The sequence below is a fragment of the Mustela putorius genome, unplaced genomic scaffold, assembly GCF_011764305.1.
Source record: "Mustela putorius furo isolate JIRA1106 unplaced genomic scaffold, ASM1176430v1.1 tig00003854_pilon_pilon_pilon, whole genome shotgun sequence".
In the NCBI taxonomy this organism is placed as follows: Eukaryota; Metazoa; Chordata; class Mammalia; order Carnivora; family Mustelidae; genus Mustela; species Mustela putorius.
Window position 1 is genome coordinate 4,637,037 of NW_025422006.1, and position 24,523 is coordinate 4,661,559.

Sequence of the window (24,523 nt, forward strand, 5' to 3'; positions counted from 1 at the left end):
CAATTATTCGTGGCTGAAAGTCTTCCGCTACTCTATCAAAGTTTCAGGTTTCTCATTTCATTTTCCTTGTGGAAAAACTGGAGAAGGAGGAGAAACCAAACTTAGTTTAAGAATTGTAAACTGACGGGCGCCTGGGTGGTTCAGTGGGTTGAGCCGCTGCCTTCGGCTCAGGTCATGATCTCAGGGTCCTGGAATCGAGTCCCGCATCGGGCTCTCTGCTCAGCAGGGAGCCTGCTTTCTCCCCTCTCTCTCTCTGCCTGCCTCTCTGCCTACTTGTGATCTCTCTCTGTCAAATAAATAAATAAAATCTTTTAATAAAAAAAAAAAAAGAATTGTAAACTCACGCCCGCCCAAAAAACTGTAAATGAAAATTATCACACATTGTATGTATTCAGAATAATCCGAGGGGCTTGGCAGAATCATGCTGGGGGCCTTTGTGCATCGTTGGTTTTGAAGTAGTGGGGGATTTTCCCTTCGGGGTGAAGCAAGAGCGCAGAGGGAGTAAAATCGTCGACACAAGTCGACGATAAACCAAATCATTCAAAAAAGATGCGTAAGGAATCCAGCCGTCCCTCCGCGCCGCCTCAGTTTCCACCCTCCTGTCCAGCCCACGGCCAAATCCTGTCTGTGGCGCCTCTGTCCACTCGGAGCGGTCATTCATTCATTCTCATGAGGTGTCCTGCAGTGACCTTCTCTAAGTGGACTGTGGGAAGCCACTCTTGCCACGCGTTTCTCTGCACTGGGACCAGGGTGGTCTTCTAGAAGTGCCCACTGTGTCACCTCTTCCAGGAAAGACTTGCGGAGGCTTTCTTTCACTCTGGCCCATAAATCCTGTCCGGCCCAGCCGCCGTCCCATGTCCAGTGTCATCTGCGCCCATCCTCTCCCCGTCCGTGCTTCTGGGTGACCTTCTTCTCATTCCCTCACCCCTCCAAGCTTCCTCTGCTGCTGGGCCTTTGCACATACCGTGTGTGTGCACACACACTGGAACCTTTACTGGAAGGTACTGGAACCTTCTACCTCTACTGGAACCTTCATTTCTGCCACTTTAGCCGGCTCTCCTTGGCTTCTCTGACTAGACCAGTTAATCCTAGCAGAGCACTGTACGCCCATCCTTTCTACCGCCTGGCCTAGGTACACAGTTTTCCTTTCCTTTTTCTCCGTATTTGGTTGCCTTTATACTCTTCGGGGCTGTAAGCTCCACAGGGACCGGAAACGTCTGCCTCAGACTGTTGTTTGACTCCCAGCCCCTAAGAGGATGATCAACAAATATTTAATGAATGAATAACTATGTGAAAAGGTGAATGAAAGAAAAAGCAAACAATCTACCTCCCCCCCAAAAAAAGCAGCCTCCATTTTCTTTTTTTTTTTTTAATAGTTTGCATTTTAAAGATTTTATGTATTTATTTGACAGAGAGAAATCACAAGTAGGCAGAGAGGCAGGCAGAGAGAGGGGAGAAAGCAGGCTCCCTGCTGAGCAGAGAGCCTGATGCGGGACTCAATCCCAGGACCCTGAGATCATGACCTGAGCCGAAGGCAGCGTCTTAACCCACTGAGCCACCCAGGTGCCCCAGCCTCCAATTTTCTTAATACTCCTTTTCAAAGATTGGTTTTATAATTCATTTGTTTGTAGCTTGCAGTTTTTCTTAGATACCAGGTTCATGAGGAATAATATTATTAATGATGCTAAAATCCCTTTACAAGTACGAGTCTGAGGTTATCAGTGGATAAAATATCCTAGGACTCCTAGGGCAGCCCACAGAGGCCTGTTTAACCCATAGTGTCTCTAAAACAGTTTTAAGTCCCCAAATCTAAGTGTCTTGTGTCCTGTGGGGACACGGGTAGGATGAAGGAGAGGGTTCCACTTACTAGTGAAGCAGACATACTCTGAGATGTGCTGACCAGTTGGTTGTTCTGGTGGTAAGCACGGGACAGGAATAGAGGGCAGCCTTGGGGACCATTCAAGGAAGTGAGTTGCTCGTTAGCCATTTGGTAGGACGAGCTAGGAGAGGTCCCCTTTCCTTTCCCTTTGCATATGTATCTTTGAAACTGCGTGGACTTAATCAGAAGACACAACCTACCCTGCTGGACAAAGACCTTTCGTTGCTCTAGAACACAGAAGTAGTCGTCCTTTGGCAGGGCACCTGGTGGCTTAGTCAGCAGAGCATGCGACTCTTGATCTCAGGGTTGTGAGTTCAAGCCCCATGTTGGGTGTAGAGCCCACTTAAAAAAGCGGGGGGGGGGGCACCTGGGTGGCTCAGTGGGTTCAGCCTCTGCCTTCAGCTTAGGTCATGTTCCCGGGGTCCTGGGATCGAGCTCCACATCGGGCTCTCTACTCAGCAGGGAGCCTGCTTCCCCCTCTCTCTCTGCCTGACTCTCTGCCTGCTTGTCATCTCTGTCTGTCAAATAAATAAATAAAATCTTAAAAAAAAAAAAAAAAGAAATGATTGTACTTTGGGCTGGAATTTCTGCATGAGCATTCTATCCTAAGAGGAAGAAAGGGAAAGGAGTTTCCAAAGGCAGAAAGATGGTTACAGAAGCCCTCAGAGAGCCAGAGAGTGAAGTCCGTTTGTGGAAGTGGTACTGGATATTGATGGCTGAAGAGGAAGGTCGATGGCGCTCAGGGAATGGGAAAGTGAGTACGGAATAAAAAGAAAACACAGCCTCCTGGTCCGAGAGTAAGGGACACAGACATTCTGCTACTGCAAGGACCTGGTTTTCTGACCAATATCCCCAGAGCTCACGGCTGCACAGAAGGGCGAGTTACTTCACGTAAATCTTTCTAGAGAATATCAGTTTTATTTTAGAAAGAATAGTTTGGCTGCAATGTTAAGAAAAACCTAAAATCCAGAAAATATGGAGTTATCTAAACAGCTACATGGTGCGAGCTGTTTTCATGAAATGAAATAGAGTACTCCGCAAAAGCTTTTTTTTGTTAAAATCCCATCAAAGAGGATTGCCTGAAATTAAACCCAGTGTTCTTTCCAAAGAGTTTTGCAAATACCATCCGTGCAGTAGGGAAGCACAGGAATTCTGATGAGAACACATTTTTCCAGGGCTCCTAACCCCCTTCTCTTTCACTCGCGAGGTGGCCTCTTATTCATGCTTGTCGGATGGAACCGGTGAACCAAATACTTGAAACCAATTTGCTGGTTTGAGAACAGGTTATTGATTGCCCCAGCGGGTGTATACTGGGAAAATTGCATTGTTTAACTCTCCATGTGGATGAGTCTCGTCTCATACTCCTTTAAGTCAGGCCGACTGAGTGAGGTACATGGATTCTTGTTGCTTCTTCAGAGGAGTTGAAAAAATGTCCAAGAGGTCTGACTGTTACCTTGAGTTAAAAAACTGCATGTGCTTTTTGGAAACTGTCTGCTCAGTTGAGGGAATTTTTTTTTTTTTTTCCAAGAATGTGCTTTATCTGTGAGGTGGACCTTGGGAGAGAAATTTTCCTTGTATGTTGCCCAGTACCAAGAAGACAATGGAGGTGATTGGCCAACAACCAAAATAAATAAATATATTTCCGGATCTTATTTAAAATGATCACTGCTTCAGCTCACGGTGATTTATTGTTTTCAGAACTGCAAAGCCCAGTCAATGCATATTATATGCGTCGTATTAGCATTTATTGATTATATGACCTAAATTTGTGTTCTTGAAATAGAAGGAAGCTTCCTCCGTCACTGATGGGAAGGAATGACGGAGAGGATATGGTGTTGAGCACGCACATACTTCCCGAATAATGTAGTGAATTGGTGTTATTTCACTCAATAATAAAAGCTCACTTGAATCGTCGATATTTAACTCTTTGGGTAAAGGTGAACAAAAACTCAAAGCCCGTCAGGTCAATATTTCTTCTGCGTATTGTTTAAGAATATGTATAAGGTAATGAAGCCACATGCTGCTGAATATTTCCTTTAAATCCTAGAAACATGGCTTCTCTCCCATTCCAAACCTTCCCCTTACACTCTTTGCCCAGATGCATTATCGGCTCAGGGGAGGTTCGCTTCAACAGGAGGTTAGCCATTTTGAACCAATCTGAGCAGCCTTTGTAGCGGGAGGAAATGATTTATTGTTCCCAATCACCATTAATAAGAAGACCGTTGTGAGCAAGTCTACGGATAAATCTACAGCCACAGGGGAGGATTTTAATTTGTGACAGGGAAAACTTCTCCCTGCTTAATGGGGAGAGACATCTCTGACCCTTACCTGAATGGGTTTATGGTGAGAGATAGGCCCTCTGGGTATTTATTGATGTGAAACCAGGAGCATTTCTGATACAGAGTTATGTTTTAGAAATAAAACTCCCAAGGTCCTCATTTGGGGTGGGCAGTTGGTGGAGAAAAAAATCAAGTTATATTTTGTATTTTCCTCAAACATCTGCATTTTTGGCTTCAGTTTTTTTTTTTTTTTTTTTTTAACTGACAAGTTATTTTTCCTTTAGGCCTCATGGTTGATATAGAAGACTGTCAAATGGACCAGACAGAGAACTAAAACCGAAGAAAGGATCTCAATGAAGGCATGCCACAGGGATGCGAACTGAAAGTTTCAGAAACGGGACAAGAGCCAAAGTGCACAGGGACAGGTAGCCGTGGGGGAAATACTGAATTCCCTGTGGTGGTTATTGGCACAGGAAACCCGTGAAGCACGTGGCCCCACGGTAAGGGTCTCGTGTTGTAATTGTTCAGAAAATACACAGCAGGTCCACCAGCCATACAATTAACATACAGACGTCGTTACATTTCTAAATCGTTGTACACTTTGATGATTAGCAGCTTGGGGTTCTGTCTGCTGTGTTTCCTGAGAAAAACCCCCAGAGACTCAGCGGTAACTAAGACCGAGGCAGTTCTCAAGGTGTGAGATTCATCTTCTTTTGGAATTAGGGTCACCTTGGGATTCAACCTCTAGTTGAGAGCAGGTCACGTGGAAGCAAAATTCTTCGGAGACCCAAGCGCAGGAAGTAAGTCTTTCCCTTTTTGCTCAAGGGATGGACCAAATTTAAAGGTGGTGATAAGAACACTGACAGAATGTTATTTTTTATTTATTTATTTATTTATTTTAAGATTTTATTTATTTATTTGACAGAGAGAGATCACAAGCAGGCAGAGAGGCAGGCAGAGAGAAAGGGGGAAGCAGGCTCCCTGCTGAGCAAAGAGCCTGCGGGGCTCGATCCCAGGACCCTGAGATCATGACCCGAACCAAGGGCAGAGGCTTAACCCACTGAGCCACAGAGGCCCCCCAGAATTTTTTTGTAAATATAAACCGCTTTTTCCGCTCTCAGTTCCTGTTGCCTCTGCCCCCTTCCCTCCCCAGCCCATCCCAGCCCCATTTAGGCATCATTTACTCCATCAGGGGGAAAAGGAGTTTTACCAAAAAAAAAAAAAAAAAAAAAATAGGGTGGAAAAGGGCTTTTAATTTTCAAAAGCCACGACCCTAAAAGCACTTGGCATAGTCATTATAAGATGGGCTGGAGCTAAGCTTCTAGCCTCTGGTAGGAGGTCCGGTAGGGAGGTGGGGAGAGGTGTCTGTCGAGCCAGCGGGCGGGGCAGGGGATCTCAGCTGTGGGTGGGGAGGTGAGCAGGAGGGAAGGAAGATAGTGGGGCAGAGGAAAAGTGGAGAAAGCCCTTGGACGCGGATAGCCTCTCTCTTCTTCTCTGGGAAGAGGCTTTGTGTCGAGCCCCTGGAGAAAGCAGTAGGTACATCACTTTCCTGTGGGGCTCAAGGAGACTGCCAGCCCCCAGAACAGAAATGGCTCAGTGGTGTCCAAGACACAGATAGTCCGAAGGAGTCTCTAGAACGTGAATGTGTCAGCCCAGCACGCAAGTCTTAGAATGAGTCCCTGGTGCTCACAAGAGCCACCGGCGTGATAACAAAGAACACACCACCTTCCGCTGGCCCCTGAAGCAAGGGCAGTCTTGGGAGACTGAGCCCTTAGCCTGTGGGTTCTGACTAACTCCAGATAGTGTCTGAAGCGCAAGGACTTGCAGGATACATAGGTGGTTCTAGAGACTTGGTTGGTGTGTTTGTGTGGATGAGGTTGGGGGGAGAACCCACATGTTTGGGGTCGGAAGTGTTTTGACTAAACCCAGTTCGGACCGCTTGACTTCTTCCCTGTTTTTTCCAAGGCATCATTCGAATTGCTTCTGTTCCCAGGCACCTTTCCAGACCTCTCCGTCCTTGGGTTCCCCCGGCACTTCCCACCTGGACCACAGCCAGAACCAGCTTCGGATCGCAGGTTGGGTTAGCGTCGGCTGCTGCGTGTGAACCCGGAAGGGCTCCGTCTCGTGTGCTCACAGCACCGACCGTGAGTGTAGCCTCCCAGGCCTGGTCCAGGTGTGTTGGCGCCTGGGACATCATGGGGCTTCAGTACACACTTGTCAAACTAAATGTAAAATTCTAAAACACAGAATTATAGAGACGTGAGACAGATCCTTGGAAGAATGTTGGATTGACACGACTTTGATCCTCTCACTGCTTTTCTATGTCACCCCAACACTTTGTTTTCAAACCTTCTCAAACAAGTAAAATAGCACAAGTCGCCACATAATGACTCCCTAGCTCATATGATAGACTCGATTATATTCATGTGTCTGTGTGTATTTAGGTATTTATGACATATTTCTTGATCTATCCATCTACCCATCCATCGGTTCCATATTATTTTTTCCTCACCGCCTTTCCAACACAACCAGTGTCTGAGAGACCTTCATCTTTGGAGTAGGATCTGACTTTGGCCCTTATTATGTTGCTTAACCTGACTCTGTTTCTGTCATGGGGGTGGACAGTGCAGCCTACTTCATAGGTGGTGGTGAGGAGTAAATGGGGTAATAAAGTGTGTTCAGTACATGGTAGCAGAAGCAGAAGCATTAAGAACAGTGTGAATGTATATTCCAGCCATCAGCACTGATCAGTAATGGTTGGCGCCTCTTGCATTCTTGCTTTCAGCCCCGGCTTTAGACCCAGAAAGAATTGAAGTTCACAGGAGACACCGACTCTCGGACTCTTCCTTGGATATAACCAAGAGGTCCCCGGATCTAAGAGGTGAGAGGGAATCTGGGCTTTGGTGTGAAAATGGTATTCTGAAACTGCAGAGTTTAAAGGCCAGAAGTTAAAACTGCAGGATTAAAGGAAACTGGCACCAGAGTAGAATCAGCAGTGATTTACTTACCCTAGGCGAGATGGGGGATGGGGTCCTTGATGCTCACCTAAAATTCTGAAGAACATTGGCTAAGAAGGAGGTGATTAAGGAGAGCGAGTCAGGGCTCTCGCATGGCCACTGAAACCTCTTCCGAGTCCTCTGGTGCAGGGATTTGCACATTTTCTGAGAGGCAGGTCCCCATGAGCACAGCCTTCCACTCTAAGGCTACAGACGATCCCCAAATCGCGGAACCAGCGTAGTTGCCCAAATCGTTTTGCTCCTGAAAGGGTCCTGCAAAGTTGTGGCCAGAGAGTGGAGGGTGGGGCGAGCTCCGCTGTAGCCTCAGACCAGCCAGCATCTGGGACAGGGGGAAGCTGGAGGAAGAAAATCTCGTCCTTTGTTTCCTGCCGTGCTCTTGCCATGGCCATCCCGTGCCCGGTCGTGGCCATATCCTTCCTACCCTGTGGTTTAGTCACCTTGAGTACAGAATGGTGTGACCGTGACAGCTTGGATAAAATCGGGGCCCGCTCGCAGAAATTGTTTTCTGCAGCACAGAGCTGCACGTTTGCTTTCGTGTGTGTCAGGAGAATTGTCCCGCGTGAACTGGAAAATGCCCGGTGTCGTCCTCCTCCTAAAGGGTGACAGCCTCTGTGACATTACGCAACAACCTATGGAACTCTTTTAAAAATACAGGTGCCTGCTTTCCCTCGATTTGTCCCCACCCCTGAGAGTCTGAGTCCGTGGGTCTTGGGGTCATCCACTGGGATCTACAGTTTAAAAAAATCTTTACAAAGTATTTTGCTTCACAGCCAGAGCTAAGAACCACCTCTGTGCGGTCCAGTCACAGAGCTCTCCTTCATAAAGACAGAGATGGGGATGCCTGGGTGGCTCAGTCAGTTGAGCCTCTGCCTTTGGCTCAGGTCATGATCCCGGCATTGTGGGATCAAGTCCCACATCAGGCTGCTTGCTCAGTGGGAAGCCTGCTTCTCCCTCTGCCTGTTCGCCTGCAGCTCCCCCTGCTTCTGCTCTCTCTTTCTGACAGATTTTTAAAAAAAATCTTTAAAACAGAAAAAAAGAGATGAAGCATGCCTTCTTTCGTGATGCAAAATCTGGGTTGACCCTCCCATTTTTGCTTTGTCTCCCACCATCTAGGAAAGCTAGCCGAAATGAAAAGATTAGGAAGACTTCCAAAGTAGAAAAGTTGGGCATAAAGGAGAGATACGGACAGCTTCTCCTTTTGAGGAGACTCTTAAGTGGCACAAAGAAGAACTAGGAGAAGTTATCACTCAGCTACCCTAGGGCAGGTAAAGGATATAACCCAAGCCAGAAGGCAGATTGAATCACTGTATTTTACTCTCCAACACCCAGACTTCACATTCTAATATCCCAAGCATCTGTTGGCCAGGTGCCATTTGGGATTTTTATTGTTCATTTTCTATGCAGAACAGATTTTGTTATTCCTGGTGGCATTACTGGACAGTGTCCCTTGGAGTTTCAGTCAGCAGACAATTTAAGGACTATTTGAAGAAAGAATCCAATCCTTGTTGTTGTCCAAAAACCTACATTGGCTGCTTAGATCAGAAAAGTTAAGAACATCAAACCTTCAGATCGAGTGTTACTTGGTCGGAAGAAAATTCTAGAAAAAAATAGTGGAGTGTTTTTTAAAGAAATACTGCATTCTTGATGCTCTTGATGGCACAGACACAAATAACATGTTGGAAATGGGAACAACAGGCCAATTTGGAGTTGAAAAGTGACCCAGAACAGTCAGATGTGAAGGAGACTGGGGTCTAACTGAATTGGTGGCATCTTTTCCTCTTCCTTAATGGCAGGTAATAGCAATGCATCTTAAAACCATTGGTGTCTTCTAGTCAGTGTAATGTGGTATCTGTGTTGGTCTGTATAAAGAATGCCGGAGAGAATTCTTCTCTCCGTCGCCTCCTGAAAAACGTACGTAAAACATAAAACTCCAGCGGGGGCCCAGGGAATCACAGATCGATGTGTGTCCAACTTCCCTAAAATAAGTTCTCTCCGAAAAGAGAAAGAACCAGCACCATGTATTTACACGACACTAACTCTCCTAAAGAAAGTAGTTGGTGTCACTAAGACCAACTGGGAGTTCTGGGAGAACTCTGTAGGCGTGTGAACCGGAGACTGATGGGCAGAGCCCGGTGTGCTGTCAACAAGTCTCTCCTGTTGGAGGTACCGTGGCTCTCCGGAGTAGACCCCGCAGGACCTGTAGCCCCCGGGTCCTCCCTGTCGTCCACGTGCTGCCCTTGTGGTCGCCCTCCTATCAACCTCCTTTGCTCTTCTCCAGACTAACCATCTCTTTCTTCAAAGATTTACCTGTTTTTTCATCTGTTTTCGAGGTGTCCCCATCCCCGAGCCTCTCCTCTGAAATACGCTTCGGTATGTCCACGTCCCTTCTCGGTGACATAGATCCCAGGTAGCCACTTCACGACTGAGGACAGATGGCTGCATCAGTGATGTGCGGCGCACACCACACCGTTGCCTTGTGTCAAGCTTGGGGCTGATCTCGGTCAAGCCTTTTCCACCAAGCCGCGTCTCCGCTGTGTGGTGCTGCTGCGCATGGTTCTGTGGCGTTTCTTCCTGCTCAAGTTCACGGTGTTAGAATTCGGCCCATTGTCAAGCACTTTGTCATCCGAAGGCATCCACGCTGCCGTATTCCTTCCAACTTCCTGCTGTCAGAAGGTAGAGTCTTGCCTTTCTGTGTCATTCTCCACGTTCTGATTCAAGACACGGCATAGGACAGTTTGCTGCGTGTCACCTCAGTTCAGTGTGACCCCGTTCACATTACGGGAGTCACTGCACATCCCAAACTGCCCCGCTCCTGCGTGATTACATCTTGGGAGACCTCAGCAAATGCCTATCGAAACTTCACGCGTTTCATGTCGAGTCTGTTTTCTTACTCAGTGCATCTAGATCTTGGACTGAAAAAAAAAAGAGGGGGAAGAAAACAGAGTTAAGTTCAATGTGACTTCTTAGTGAGTGCCCTTCTTTGGCTCCCATGGGGCCTTGGAAATGGGATGACTGACACAGACTAGGTCAGTGCTCAATGAATATTTGTTGATCTGAGCATGACTTTGTATTGTAAAACAAGCGGAAGAGCTTGCTCATGGCTCTTGCTGCGGAAAAAAAAAAAAAAAAAAAAAACCCATTTCTCTACACCTGTCCAGGACATCTGCTTAGGGAGGTCCCACCCCCAGCTTAGGTCCACGCCGGAGTATGAATCGACTATTTGCTCATCATGTAAATATTATTGCTGAAACGAAAACATGATTGAAGCCAGAAGTGTGAACCGAATGTAAGAAGTGCCAGCTCTTTAATGTAAGCAATTAATTAGGCATCATCTTTACGTCTGGTGATAGGTCCCAGGGTGTTAATCGAATCAAATATCACCAGCTGCTGAGACAACAGGCTCGTTCAGGAAGGATTCTTTGCACTGAAGGGGAGAGGGACGTGGCACCGAAATGACTTCCTGAGCCTTCAGGAGCTGAGGACCCCTCTGGGGGACTTGTGGGGCACGTGCGGACCCGGTCTTGAGTCAGCTGATGTAGAAAGGGCTAGACAGAGCTGGGCTCACCTCCTGGTTCTGCTTCCTTCCAGCCTCGGAAAAGCACAAGATGTACCTGAGTCTTCGTTTCTTCAACCGGTGGCATCTTTTCCTCTTCCTCAATGGCAGACCCCCCTACCTTATGGGGCTTTCGTGAAGGTAAGAGACCCTGCAGATGGCCCGCGGGGGCACTGCCCAGCCTGCAGGAAGGACTCAGCGAGGCAGTCGGGGTGGTAGCGATGGAGGCCGCGAGCAGTTGAATGGGTTCCAAGCCCCACGGTGCTGCCTACAGGTCTTCTTTGACCTTGGACATGCCCTTCCCATTCAGAGCTTGCTCTTCTGTCTCTGAAAAGGCAGGACTGGACCAGAAGGCGTGCCAGGGCGAAGTGCCCATCATTCCATGACGGGATAGGAATTGAGACACTTCGCTGGTAAGTGGGACGAGACAGGGGCAGACTCCCTGATAGGGGGGAGGGGTGCCTCACCACCAAGGGAGACGCTTCCCAGAGCGTTCACGTTCCTTATTCCGACCCCCCCCCGCCCCCTCCCGTCCCGCCTGCCGGGCTGTCCTCGCAGGTGGGGGCTCACCGCGGAGCCATCCGTGCGGTGTACGGACACGCTCGGCACCACGACAGGGGCACCTGAAGTCAATTTTGGGAGGGACGGAGGGCCTGTATTGAACGTCTGCGAAACTTGAAATGACACTTCTTTTTCCTTGTTTTTCTTGTGGCAATTTAGTACACGGTGGGTGAGGAGAGTTAGGAACACACAGAAGGTTCAAACTACCGCCATTAGCGTCCTATGGATGTCCTTCCAGTCACTTCCATATAAAACGAAAATGACTGAACATGGCCGTCCTAACTCAGAAGATCCTTTTCTCGGCGTTTCCCCCTTTCTTCCTCTCGGCCGTTTTAACTTTGGCCGATTTCTGTTAATAGCGATGCCTTGGTTGTTTAGCAGAGGCCCCTGAAGTAAGATGCTGGCCTCTCAGGCGTCCGTACACAAAGCAGTCAGGGAACAGGAAGAAGATTCTAGAATTTCCGATTTTTTTTTTTAAGATTTTATTTATTTATTTATTTGAGAGAGAGAGAGGAGCGAGAGCGAGCACAAGCAGACAGAGTGGTAGGCAGAGGCAGAGGGAGAAGCAGGCTCCCGGCTGAGCAAGGAGCCCGATGCGGGACTCGATCCCAGGACGCTGGGATCATGACCTGAGCCGAAGGCAGCCGCTTAACCAGCTGAGCCACCCAGGCGTCCCTCCGTTTATATTTTTACCTCTTTTTAAAATTGTGTGTGTGTGTGCGTGTGTGTGTTTATTTCATATCATGTAGAAATACGTCTGGAGGTTGACTCTCCCCAGCTGGGGTGGGGGTGCGGAGACACTGTTAGAGACTTAAAACGTTGTCACCTCCTGCCCTCCTTTTTTTTTTTTTTTAAAGATTTTATTTATTCATTTACCAGAGAGAGAGAGGGAGAACACAAGCAGGGAGAGAGGCAGGCAGAGGGAGAAGCAGACTCCCAGCAGGGAGCCTGACGTGGGACTCGGTCCTAGGATGCTGGGATCATGGCCTGAGTCGAAGGCAGCTGCTTCACTAACTGAGCCACCCCGGTGCCCCGACTTCCTGCCCTTCTACCTCAGGTACGGGCCTTCATGCCCAGGCTGGCAGCCTCGCGTGCGCCTGCTGGCTGCTTCCGTCTGTGATTTACGTTACAGTCCAGGCAGAAATCAGAGGAAAGAATGAGGAGCAAAGGGTTTTCTCCTAGTGACACTTTGCTTTTCATTCAGGAAAGGGCATTTTCCTGCTCACGGATCAAAACAAAGAAAGTTGGCAAGTGGAAAACTTCCAGGTTCTCAGCTTCTGTGCCAAAGGGTCAGGGACATAGGGAATTGGGAATTGTTGTGGGTCCAGATTATCTGTAGGGTCGACTGCAGTCCTCCCTCCAGGAAAACACATACATGTGTACACACACACACACACGTATACACATGCATGCGCACACACACACGTATACACATGCATGCGCGCGCACACACACGTACACACATGCATGCACACACACACACACAGCTTTGCCAGGTGATTTCAGGGGATGGCAGGAGACCTGCTCTGCAGTGTCAACCTGGGACCGAATGGATGCTCTGCTCAGCCCAAAGCCAGGGAGCATGAGCGAAGCAGCAGGAAAAGGAGCTGGAAAAGAGAAGACAAGGTGAACCTCTATGAACGGGAGCAGCAGACAGGGAAAGCAGAGTGGCTCTGGAGGTTATAAGCAGCAGGCAGGATAATAACAGTGAAAAAGAAATATAATGGCCAGGAGAAATACGAAGGAAAAAGCAGTCCTACAATGGGGAACAGGTAAACAGTCCTTTAGGTGTCTGAAGATTAAGACTGTGCACCCCCCCGCAGGACAGAAGTCAGCTCTGCAGTGCGGGTGGGGATGGCGGAGGTGGTGGTGGAGGAGGAGGCCGTTTAGTAGAAGTTGGGCCAAGTTCTAGTAACTTCTGTAGAAACACAAGACGTGCACTAGGACTTCAAAGGAGTTCTGCAGAAGGTTTGGTAACTTAGAGATTTGAAGTCTGATATCCAGGAATATCCATCAGGATCGGCTCCGTTCTGTAGAGCGCTGCCACGTGGCATTACGTTAGCTGTTGCAAATCATTCCTACTGCAGTTTACACGTTGGCAGGAACTGATCACAGTGTTCGCATGAGACGCGTTCCTGATAACCTACAACTAAGCAGCACCGTAGCTAGCGGTATCCCTGAAATGATTCTATAGGACCTATGACAGGACACATCACAGACCCAAAGTCCAGTTTCTTTGGACATTGTAAGTTGCAGGAGGCAAAAGTGTTTGAGAACAACACAGGTGTTTGAGCCACATGTAGTTCCTCTAAGAAACTTGGTACCAGGGGCACCTGGGTGGCTTAGTGGGTTAAAGCCTCTGTTTTCTATTCAGATCATGATCCTGGGGTCCTGGGATCGAGCCCCACATCAGGCTCTCTGCTCAGTGGGGAGCCTGCTTCCTGCCCCCCTCTCTGCCTGCCTCTCTGCCTACTTGTGATCTCAATCTCTCTGTCAAGTAAATAAATTTTAAAAATCCTTTAAAAGGAAAGAAAGAAAGAAAGAAACGATACCAGACAAGGGTATTACTCTAGAAAATAAGTTAAAAAAAAAAAAAAGAAAAGAAAAAGGAAATCATGAAGATGAAGAATTCACTGATTTTTCCCCCCCAGAGGAAGAAATACCTGATTTCTGAAAACAGCCTATATCCCGAACAGTTTCCTGGAAATGACACTGCTGGTTAAATTTTATAAAGCATTCCAAGTGTTGATCAGCAAGTTTTGATGCTTCCAAGTGCCCAAAGAGGTAAGCCATTTAAATGAGTTTAATATTTTTATCTGTATCTGACTTGGAGGCCCACCTAACGTAAACTTTTCTGTGTGTGCCACTGACTTGATGTCTCTCTCTCATTATAAGGACACGAGCCTTAGGGGGGTTAGGATCCCACACTTCTGACTTCATTTAAAGCCACATCTTAAATATGGTGAAGGTTAGGACTCCAGTATATGAATTTTTTTGGAGGGGGAGGCACCGCTTAGTCCACTACAATTCGTTTATATCTCTCCAGCTGCATGTTTCATAGCATCTCGTAACCCTAGCAGTCCCTATACTCATCATCATGTGACCCTACTTCTGCAAGGAAGGACGGTGGGGCTGCTTATGCAGTTTAAGAAGGCAGATGTGTGCTCGTGTTAGAAAAGGTACCATCTTCTGCAAAGCAGCAAGACAAATACCTCCATGGAAAATGGGCAAAGAAGGGAGATTGAAATTCACAGAAAGGAAAAAAAAAAAAAACAACCAAAAACCTAAAAACACAAAAACAAAAAGCTAACAGGAACATGAAAAGATACTCAAACTCATTGGCTGATGGAAAGATGCAAGTTAACCACATGGTATCCCTTTACATGTACTAGACTGGCAAAATCAGGATTCTGCCGAATGTTGGAGACACGGGGGCATGGGGGCCCTCACGCACTGCTGATGGGAGCGTAAAGTGGTCGAGAAATCCTGCAGGGGACTCTGGGGGTAACAGCAGCTTAGGTCCGTTATACTTCCTGACCCTGCAAGTCCACTCTTTCATGCCTATCAAGAAGGGATTTGCCCACAGTTCATAAGGGTCCTCTATGAGGAAGGTGACAAGGCGTGTCAGCTCGCCTGGGACAGCTGCAGTGCACAGCTGCCAGAGCTAATGGCATTGCTAATAGCGCCGTTTTCACTCTCAAAACTGTTCATCCTGGGTGTAAGGGTTGTGCTCCCAGCATACGTGTGGTGGTGCTGGGAGCAGGCCGGGAGGGTGTCCGAAGCAGTCTGCGGAGTGGAGAGGCCAGATGTGTTGGGTTCGTGGTCTTCCGCAGAGAGAAGCAAGAGAGTAGATGTACCCTTAGAAAAATATATGGGTCTTTAAAACACGGGCTGAATGAAAAAGAAACAGATGGAGGTTTCTAACTATAGTTGCACACCATTAGGATTGATGCCTATAAAACTATATGTTGTATAAGAACACAGTAGCGAAGGGGGTTGCATTAAGCACATTGAAATGGTTGCCTTGGGACAGATGAGGCAGAGCAGTGAAATAAAAAGGAAGAAAGAAAGAAAATGAGAAGGGTCCTCTTAGATGATGCTGAACCATTGAGAAGTGTGGTTAACTCAGGCCATAGTATCTGAAATCGAAAAGAAAGAATCCCATCAAGATAGAAAAAAGCAAAGAATTTTTAAGCATTCCAAAAAATTAAACTATAGCTTTCTTTTTTTAAGATTTTATTTATTTATTGGACAGAGAGAGATCACAAGTAGGCAGAAAGGCAGGCAGAGAGGGGTGGGGGGAAGCAGACTCCCTGCTGAGCAGAGCCTGATGCAGGGCTCGATCCTAGAACCCTGAGATCATGAGTTGAGCCGAAGGCAGAGGCTTAATCCACTGAGCCACCCAGGTGCCCCAAACTATAGCTTTCTTGAGAAATTGGTGTTTGTTTATTGGTTTGCTTCTTTAGACTCTTAGGCTCTAAAAGACCATTAAATCTGCTTAGTAAGTATCTTAAATAGGGGCCCCTGGGGAGCCCAGTCAGCTAAGCATCTGACCCTTGATCTCAGCTCAGGTCTTGATCTCAGGGTTGTGAGTTCAATCCCTGTGTTGGGCTCCATGCTGTGGTGAAGACTACTTAGGAAAAAAATTTAAGAAGTGTCTTAAATAAGAAAAAAAATTAACATGAGAATCACTGAGTAAAGAAGGCAGAATACAGAGTATATAGAACTAGAAAAGATAAAACAAAATCTGATGTGAAGTTATCTAAAATTCACACCAAAAGATCCTATAGATTTTCCAGAACTATTCCAAGTGCTAAGAAGCAGCCCAGTTGTTCCCCCATTCTGAGATCAGAGAGAAAATTCTCCCTTGGGCTCTCATAAGGAGGGCATTGTGTAATGAAACAGTAACCTAGAAAACTCATCGTTACAGAAAAACTCATTCCAAAGCCATGTTGAATACCTAAATGCTAATTTACTCTAACAGGGTTTGGGCTTCTTGGATTTCTGCCAGATAACTAGGTTTCAGTTCCGGGATACTTGAGGAAATGTTCCTGTGAATGCAGTAAACCTTTGTGGCCCACAGACATTTGGGCTTTTCTACTTGGTTATGAAACACAGGGCTATAAATTTCTGGTCATTATGGTATCTGCTAAAGAAAGGGGGAAAAAAAAAAAAGGAATGTGTTTTTCTTCCAGATTCCACAAGCGCCATTTTGCCTTTCTGCCCCTGAGAAGGGGGCAGGAGATGAAGAGAAAATGTTTTCCTCTATATCTTCCTGAAGCAACTTTCACAGCAATTAAATTTTTATTGACTAAAAACCAAACGTAGTAGTTACTATAGTGGCTACAGGAAGTTAAGTCTATTATGTGGAAACAGGTGCCACCAGCAGATTGAGGCCAGTGAGAAGCAGTGCGTCATGGAAGGGTTTAGGGGCAGGTGTCTGCAGAAAGAGTCCACTCGGAGAGGTGACCTCCCCATGGACCTTTAGGGTGTGTGGGAGAGAGTGTGTGGGTAGGGGAGCCCAAGAGACAAGCTGGTGTTTGGTGCACTGTGGGTTTGGAGCAAGTAGAGTTCATCAGATTCTTTGGGAGCGTGATTGAAATAACCCCTGAGCACTGTCCAGTTGTATTGGATTTTATTTTTATCAAGTGAACTCTGCTTATTAATTCAGTTTTTAAGAGCCCGAGAGAGGGAGGGATGGAAGGTTGATGCCAAAATAGCGGTAATTACTACCTTTCCTGTACCCTGTATGTGACTTGGGAACTCATCTTGTCAATACCTAGAGACTCTTTCTTAACCTCTGAATATAGGCCTGTAGGCTGGCTTGTGACTTGTGCCCACAGAATGTGCTGGAAGCCATGACGTGCCATTTCTAAGCATAGGTTCTCAAGAGGCTTTAAATACTTCTTTCTCTCACCTTCTCTGTCTGTCTGTCTGAACATTGCACAGCTACGATGGAAACACATCCAGGCCAACTTGTTCAATGATGAGAAACAAGGCCCGTTTACTCTTAGCGCTCGGGCTGATTGTCGGACTATGCTAGCCTTGTGTTAGATCAGCCGGCACGTGTGGCCCAAGCACCAGGGGAGCACAACGGCTGGAGGAAGTCCAGGAGAGAGCAGCTGAGCCTCTCCCAGGGCAGCAGAAGTGCCCTGCTACCCTAGATCTGTGAGCAAAACCCCATGCTAATTGTCTGAAGTCTTTGAGTTTGGACATGGTTGTTAGGCAGCAATAGCTAACTGATACAGGATGGTTCCCGCCAACCGTATTATAATTAATAGGAAAAAAACTTTTCCTATGGCCATAAATAAAAGAATACAAATGCAAATATTACAAAGAAAAACAATAACCACACCTTGACATTCTGGTATGTGTTTTAGGGTCTTCTAAACCAGTGAGCATGGACTCCCCTGAGAGCCTGAGTCGCTGTGAGGAAGTAGACAAACTGTAGTTCCTAGACTTGCAAAACGGAGCATCAGACCCTAGACAACTGGTTTTTAAAACACTCCCGCCTGGGATTCCCAGCATGACTGTGAGGAGACGGCCAGATGTCTGTCTTAGGAATAAAGTCTCTGAAATTTAAGCCCCATTTTCCCCATCTCCTTCTACTTTACATGACAGAGGGTTGTTTTTCTCTTCAAATATCTTTAATTACTCTTAAATTGCATTGCACCTGCTCCTGTGAATTCTCCAGCAGCTCCTTTCTTGGGGCAGTGTTTTCCACTCCGCTGGTTCATGTCTCATCGCCTCTCCTCAGGGAAAGGAAGCGGGGATGTGCACAGAAACATTTGTCACAAGCGAAGCTGGAAAACAGCAACTTTTAATTGGGTTCTACGGTGGTTTCTGTGGCCACTTCTGACCCCTGACATTTTCTTTTCTTTGAGTTTTGTCATCAGTTGTATTGTGAGCAGTTTGGTTGGGCTTCATGTTTGCAGCAGGAAGGAGAGGCACAGGGAGACTGGCCCCTCTCTCCTGTGAAGCCCCAGCATCTGTTACACGGTGGCTGAGTCTCATTATTGCTGCCGCTGCTGGGCTGCCAGGTCTTTCGAGAGCCGGCGGGAGGGCTCTGGGATTCACTAATGACTCCTGGAGAGGTGCCTGAGGAGGGTTACCATCCTGGGGAGGCCATTGTGAAAACGTGCCTGTCTGTGTCCTGCAGGAAATGAAAGAATCCTTTCCTTTCAGCACGGCTAAAGGAGGCAGTACCAGAAGTCTTAGGACCTCTGTACAAGAAAATTAGGTTTCAGTTTATAAAATACCTAGGAACTTTGGAGATCTTCACACTCTTTCTCCTTTTCAGAAATTAAAGAATTAGAGCAGTGTGGTATGATGATGTTTGAGATGGGGCTGGAGTGCTGGTTTCAACGTCTACTTGGGTTTCCTGGCTCTGCTGTGTGAACTGTATGCTTCGTGCCCTGTTACTTTAGTTCTCGGAGACTTCACTTCCTACCTATGAAGTGAGAGTGATATTAAATTTGTCATAAATATTAAATGTGTATAATGCCTAGCAAGCTTGGAGCATAAATGTAGTTGGTAAATGTAGTTCATTTGTGCTTCCTCTCTTCCCACGTCTCCTGAGTTTTAGCTTTTGGTCTCCTTGTTTTCTTGCTTGTGTGTGTGTGTGTGTGTATGTGTGTGTGTATGTATAAATATAAATATGTGTGTGTGTGTGTAAACTTTTTTTTCGAAAAAGGATGTGTTTTTGGAAAACAAGGCTTTGATACAAAAATCATGAAACTGTACTTTTTACCTAATAATCTCACTTATGTAAATGTGTACTGAGACAATGGACCCGATTTTTTGAAGTACAAAGGTATATAGTCATAAAGAGATCCTATTTTTGCTTCAAAAATATGTCCTTCCTGGTCATTTTCCTGTTTACCGTATTCTTAAAAAAGGCACCGTCTTCACACTCTTTTTTTTTTTTTTAAGTCATTTGTGCTATTCATTACTTATTCTCATTATTGTTTCATGCAGTCAGTAAATTCCTATCCCTTCCCCAAATCATTAAAAAAGAGACTAGAACTAATCCCCCATGGGCTCAACATGAATCACTTCCTTCTAAAAAAAGATTGTCAAATAGACCTATTTCTTTAGTCTAAGCAGCTAGTTTCCAGGTGAAGCAAAACTCTGGATTATAACCCATCTTACATGTTTATGCATCTACTGGGAAATATTTCATAATAATAAACTATGTCAGTTCCTCATAATATTTGGATTTAAATGGTCTAAAAGTACTAAGAAAACAGTCCAGGGGCGCCTGGGTGGCTCAGTGGATTGGGCTGCCGCCTTCGGCTCGGGTCATGATCTCAGTGTCCTGGGATCAAGCCCCGCATCAGGCTCTTTGCTCAGTGGGGAACCTACTCCTCTCTCTCTCTCTGCCTGACTCTCTGCCTACTTGTGATCTCTCTCTCTCTGTCAAATAAATAAATAAAATCTTAAAAAAAAAAAAACAGTCCAGAAAGCATTCAAAATAAAGAAAAGGGAATTCATCTTGACTAGTCACTTGCTGCTTGCTCATTCCAATGCTGGGGTTTTCTAAGAAATTGCTTTGATAAAAACAAACAACAAAAACCCCTGCCGGTAAGCATTTTAATTCCCCATTTCCTGAAAAGGAAATTCAGCTCCAGAATTTCAAAGGGCTTGCCTACAGACCAAGAATTTGAAAGAAGAGTTGCTGGACTTTAAAATCCATGTTCTTCCTTCTATTCCCACCTGCCTTCAAGGCAGTTGATTCTTACATTGGCTATACATTGTACTCATTTGGAAAGCTTAAAAAAAAAAAAAAGAAGAAGAAGAAGAAGACCCAACACAATACTGAAAAAAAAAAACCAAAACAAGATTGGAAGACTCATACTACCAAATTTCAAGACTCAAGTCATCAAGACTTTAGTAATCAAGACTGTGTTCATTGGTGAGACAGAAGACACACAGATCAGTGGAACAGAATAGAGAACCCAGAAAAGACCCAGACAAATACAGTCAACTGATCTTTGACAAAAGAGCAAAGGCAATGCCATGGAGAAAGCTTTTCAACAAGTCGTGCCAGAACAATCGGAGTCCTTACATAAAATAAAAATGTTAAAAATGAACCTAGTCCCGGACCTTACACTTCTAAAAAAATGAACTCAAAATGGATCATAGACCTGAATGTAATATACAAAACACTTAAACTGTTAGACTAAGACATAGGAGAAAAGCTATGTGACCTTGAGTTTGAGGATGAGTTTGTAAGTATATGAGACAAATCATGATTTATTAAAGAAAAATTGAGAATTCAGACATTGTTAAAATTAAAAACTTCTGTTGTCTAAACCCTGGAAAGAGAACCAAGGGACAAGCCACAGACTGGGAGAAAATATTTCCAAAACACATATCCAATAATCGAAAATATAAAAACAACTCCTAAAACTTAATAAGAAAACAATCAGATTTTTGAATGAGCAAAAGATCTGAACAGATGCTTCACCAAAATGCTTCAACAAAGAAGATATACAGATGGAAAATTGTGGCATGTAAAGAGATACTCAACAGCATTTGTCATTAGGGAATTACAAGTTAAAACAGTAATTGATCAAGTTTTAGAATATAGGTGAGGTTCGTTGGGGTGGAGGCTGGAGTCGATGACCAAGAAAGAATTCTTGAGACATCTTTGGTGCAAAATGGTGGTTTATTAAAGCACAGGGACAGGACCTGTGGGCAGAAAGAGCTGCTGCCCCAGGGTTGTGAGGGGTGGTAGGTTCTGTGTGATGAGGTTGGGGAGGTAAGGCAAGGGAGGTTTCAATAGAACTTTCATATGCTTAAGAGGACCTTTAAGATATTGGATACCAATGACCTTGCCATTGTCAAGGTCTTTTTTTCTCTTCTTAGCAAGGTATTGACATTAAGATAGGTGGGAGATTCCTAAAGAATGTCACATATGTCCCACCCAGGAGTGGGGGTGGGGGAAGGTTGCAGGGTGTCAGCTTTTGTCCTCAGCCAGCCTTCTGTTCCCTCATCAGTAATGAAATAACACTACATGTCTATTATCGTGGCTAAAATTTAAAAACTGGCATCAGTTAGCTAAAGCTATGGAGCAACAAAGTAGTCTCGCTCATTGCTGGTAGGAATGCCAAATAGTGTAGACACTTTGAAAGATACTTTGGTACTTTCTTACAAAGATAGGTGTAGTCTTACTATATCATTCAGTTATTGAACAGTTATTGAACTACTACATATTTACTGTTTTGGAAACTTATATTCATACAAAAAAAAAAACCCTACATAGGAATGTTTATAGCAACAATATTTATGATTTCCCAAACTAGAAGCAACCAAGAGGTCCTTCAATAGGTGTATAGATAAGTAAGCTCTGGTACACATCTATATAATGGGAGATATTAAGTTGTTAAGTGAAAGAACCCAGTAGGAAAAGGTTATGTATTTTATGACTCAGATTACATGATGTTCATGAAAAGGCAAAACTACAGAAATGTAGAAAGATCAGTGGTTTCCAGGGGCTCAGGGAAAGGGTTGATTAAGTGAAGCACAGAAAATTATTTAAGACAGTAGAACTATTCTGTATGATAACTATAATGGCAGATATATTATGCATTTGTCAAAACCTATAGAACTTTACAGGACAAAGAGAAAACTTGATGCAAATTTTTTTAAACATTTTATTTTATTCGACAGAGAGATCACAAGTAGGCAGAGAGGCAGGCGTGGGGGGGGGGCGGGAAGCAGGCTCCCTGCCATGCAGAGAGCCCCATGCAGGACTCGATCCCACAACCCTGAGATCATGACCTGAACTGTAGGCAGAGGCTCAACCCACTGAGCCACCCAGGTGCCCCAAACTTGACACAGATTTAAAAAGTTATTTAGTAGGTCAGGATCCCAGGATGAAATGCAGAATCGTGACAAAACAATGTAACTGTATTGCAAATGTATTGAACAACCTCACTGAAGGTATGGAGGAGAAAATGTACTGACCTAAGTAACCTTGGAAATGAGTGGGGTCTGTAAGACTAGAGGCAGAAAGAACTGTACATAAGCATGCTGTAGTTGATAAACTTGTTTCCCGTGAGGGTACAGGTTAATAATTATGATACCACTATGCATGCATACTGTAAGTCACAGTTAAGTAAATGTATAGACAATGGTGGGAGCCAAGTTTCTCACTGTTGGAGTGGGATGTTATAGAAAAGAAGAGAGGCTAGAAACATCCAAGTGATAATTGGATTAGAGTTGGAGATGTCAATATGGACTCATATTAGCATAATATAGATACAAATAGTTACATACAGAAGTGCTTACAGGTATGTGTCTATGCATAGGTTAGTATGCACACATATAATTTCCTTGTTCTGTTGACAGAAAGACCCTAGAAGCAATGTCACCCCTGTAGCAGTGAGCACACCTAGCACCCAGATCTTGGTTTCTAATATCCTTCTCCAACCGAAGGAACCAGAACTTGGATAAATGACTGATTCTAGGACTAGGGCAGGAAATACTTAAGATGAGCATGGAGCATCTTATGAGGCCCAGAAGTAAGAAGGTGCTCAAAAAAACACCACCACTACCAAAAAGAGACACAGGGCCAACTAAAAGAACTCCTAATAGCCAGAGCTGGAATGCTGAAACAGCACGAATAAATTAGTAGTAGATTGAAACTCAAAGTAGAAAATAAATGTATCTATATGATATAAATAATTGGAGGAAAATAGACACATTTTCTGTATCGAAGAATTCTAAAAATTTCATGTAGATCCTAAGCCCCAAGGAAATGGAATATAACCCTGCATTCCTTAAGTGTGGGTTGTGCAAGGTGACTTCCTTCGGAAGAGTCCAGTGAGATCAAAAGGAAAAAAGCCTAACATTGTCCTGGAGAAACCTGACAAACACTGTCTTAGCCAAATGATTAGGGTCAACTTCACTACTGTCAAGTCATGTTAACATATGTGTCCTTGATCTGACGTGATAAGAATGGCTTCCTCTTATGGTCTTCTTCCCAAAAGCACATAACCCCAGTCTGATCATGAAAAAACATCCGATCAATCCCAGCTGAGGGGCAGACTACAAAATATGTGGCCAGTACTCCCCAAAGCCATTAAGGTAATCAAAACCAAGGAAAGTCTATGAAACGCTTGCAGCCCAGAAGAGCCTCGGAAGACGGGGATCCTGGATACAGAAAGCAAATTAGGGGAACACTGAGGAAATATGAATGAAGTATGGATTTTCATTAATCAATATTAGCTCCTTAGGGCCGCCCCTGGTCTGCTTAGTCGGTTAGGCATCCGACTCTTGACTTTGGCTCAGGTCATGATCTCTGGGTCGTGGGATCGTGCCCTGGGGCCCGTTGTGTGCTCTACAGGTCTCTGCTGAAGAGTATCTCTTCCTCTGCCTCTCACCCCACTCATGTACACGATCTCGATCTCTCTCTCTCTCCCTCTCTCTTTCTCAAATAAATAAATCTTTAAGAAATATGAGCGTATTCATTGAAACAAATGTACCATACTCCTATAAGATGTTCATAATAGGGGGAAAGGGGTGTGGGGTATATGGGGAACGTCTATAGTCTCTCTGCAGTTTTTTCCATAAACCTCAAGAGCTTCTAAAATCAAACATTTATTTAAAAGTATTTGTAATGCCTGGTGCTACCCTCAGATTCTGATTTCCTCTGGGTTGTGGCCCAACCCCAAAGACCTTAGAGAGCCGCCTCGGTGATTCCCATGTGCCTCCTGCAAAGGACCCTAAAGGAAGGGCAGATGTTCCCTTTTCCTCTCTTGTCTAATTACAACCAATGCTCCGACCTTGTCCTTGGTTAAACAGCAGCGTGACCTAAAGGTTTTGGTGGTTTGACTGCAGCAGCTCTTTAAACGTACAGCCAGAGCTGCGGAATTTGGAAAGTGATATTTTTCATTAAATAAAAATTCTTCTCGGGGCGCCTGGGTGGCTCAGTGGGTTGGGCCTCTACCTTAGGCTCAGGTCATGATCCCAGGGGCCTGGGATCGAGTCCCGCATGGGGCTCTCTGCTCAGCAGGGAGCCTGCTTCTCCTCATCTCTCTGTCTCTCTGCCTATTTGTGATCTCTCTCTCTGTCAAATAAATAAATAAAATCTTTGGAAAAAAAAAAATTCTTCTCCAGGAGGCTTCAAGGACCGTAAACAGCCGAGGAAAGAATGAAGGGCAGACGTGCTCAGGGCCTCGTGTACATGGAAGTGAAACATCCCTGAGGTTTTCGGTGCAGCGGGTTT

The 24,523-nt window shown here is 45.3% G+C and overlaps 1 long non-coding RNA gene across 3 annotated transcripts in view; it reads left to right on the forward strand.

The window, feature by feature from the left end:
- Positions 1 to 24,523, forward strand: part of LOC101678723 — a 121,516-nt gene that overhangs the window by 56,598 nt on the left and 40,395 nt on the right. For all 3 annotated transcript variants that reach the window (XR_006601956.1, XR_006601957.1, XR_006601955.1), the window contains exons 2-8: positions 4,443 to 4,658; positions 6,152 to 6,331; positions 6,944 to 7,039; positions 9,506 to 9,848; positions 10,764 to 10,869; positions 11,064 to 11,141; positions 13,941 to 14,073. This is a non-coding gene — a long non-coding RNA (uncharacterized LOC101678723). The remainder of the gene's footprint in view (positions 1 to 4,442; positions 4,659 to 6,151; positions 6,332 to 6,943; positions 7,040 to 9,505; positions 9,849 to 10,763; positions 10,870 to 11,063; positions 11,142 to 13,940; positions 14,074 to 24,523) is intronic.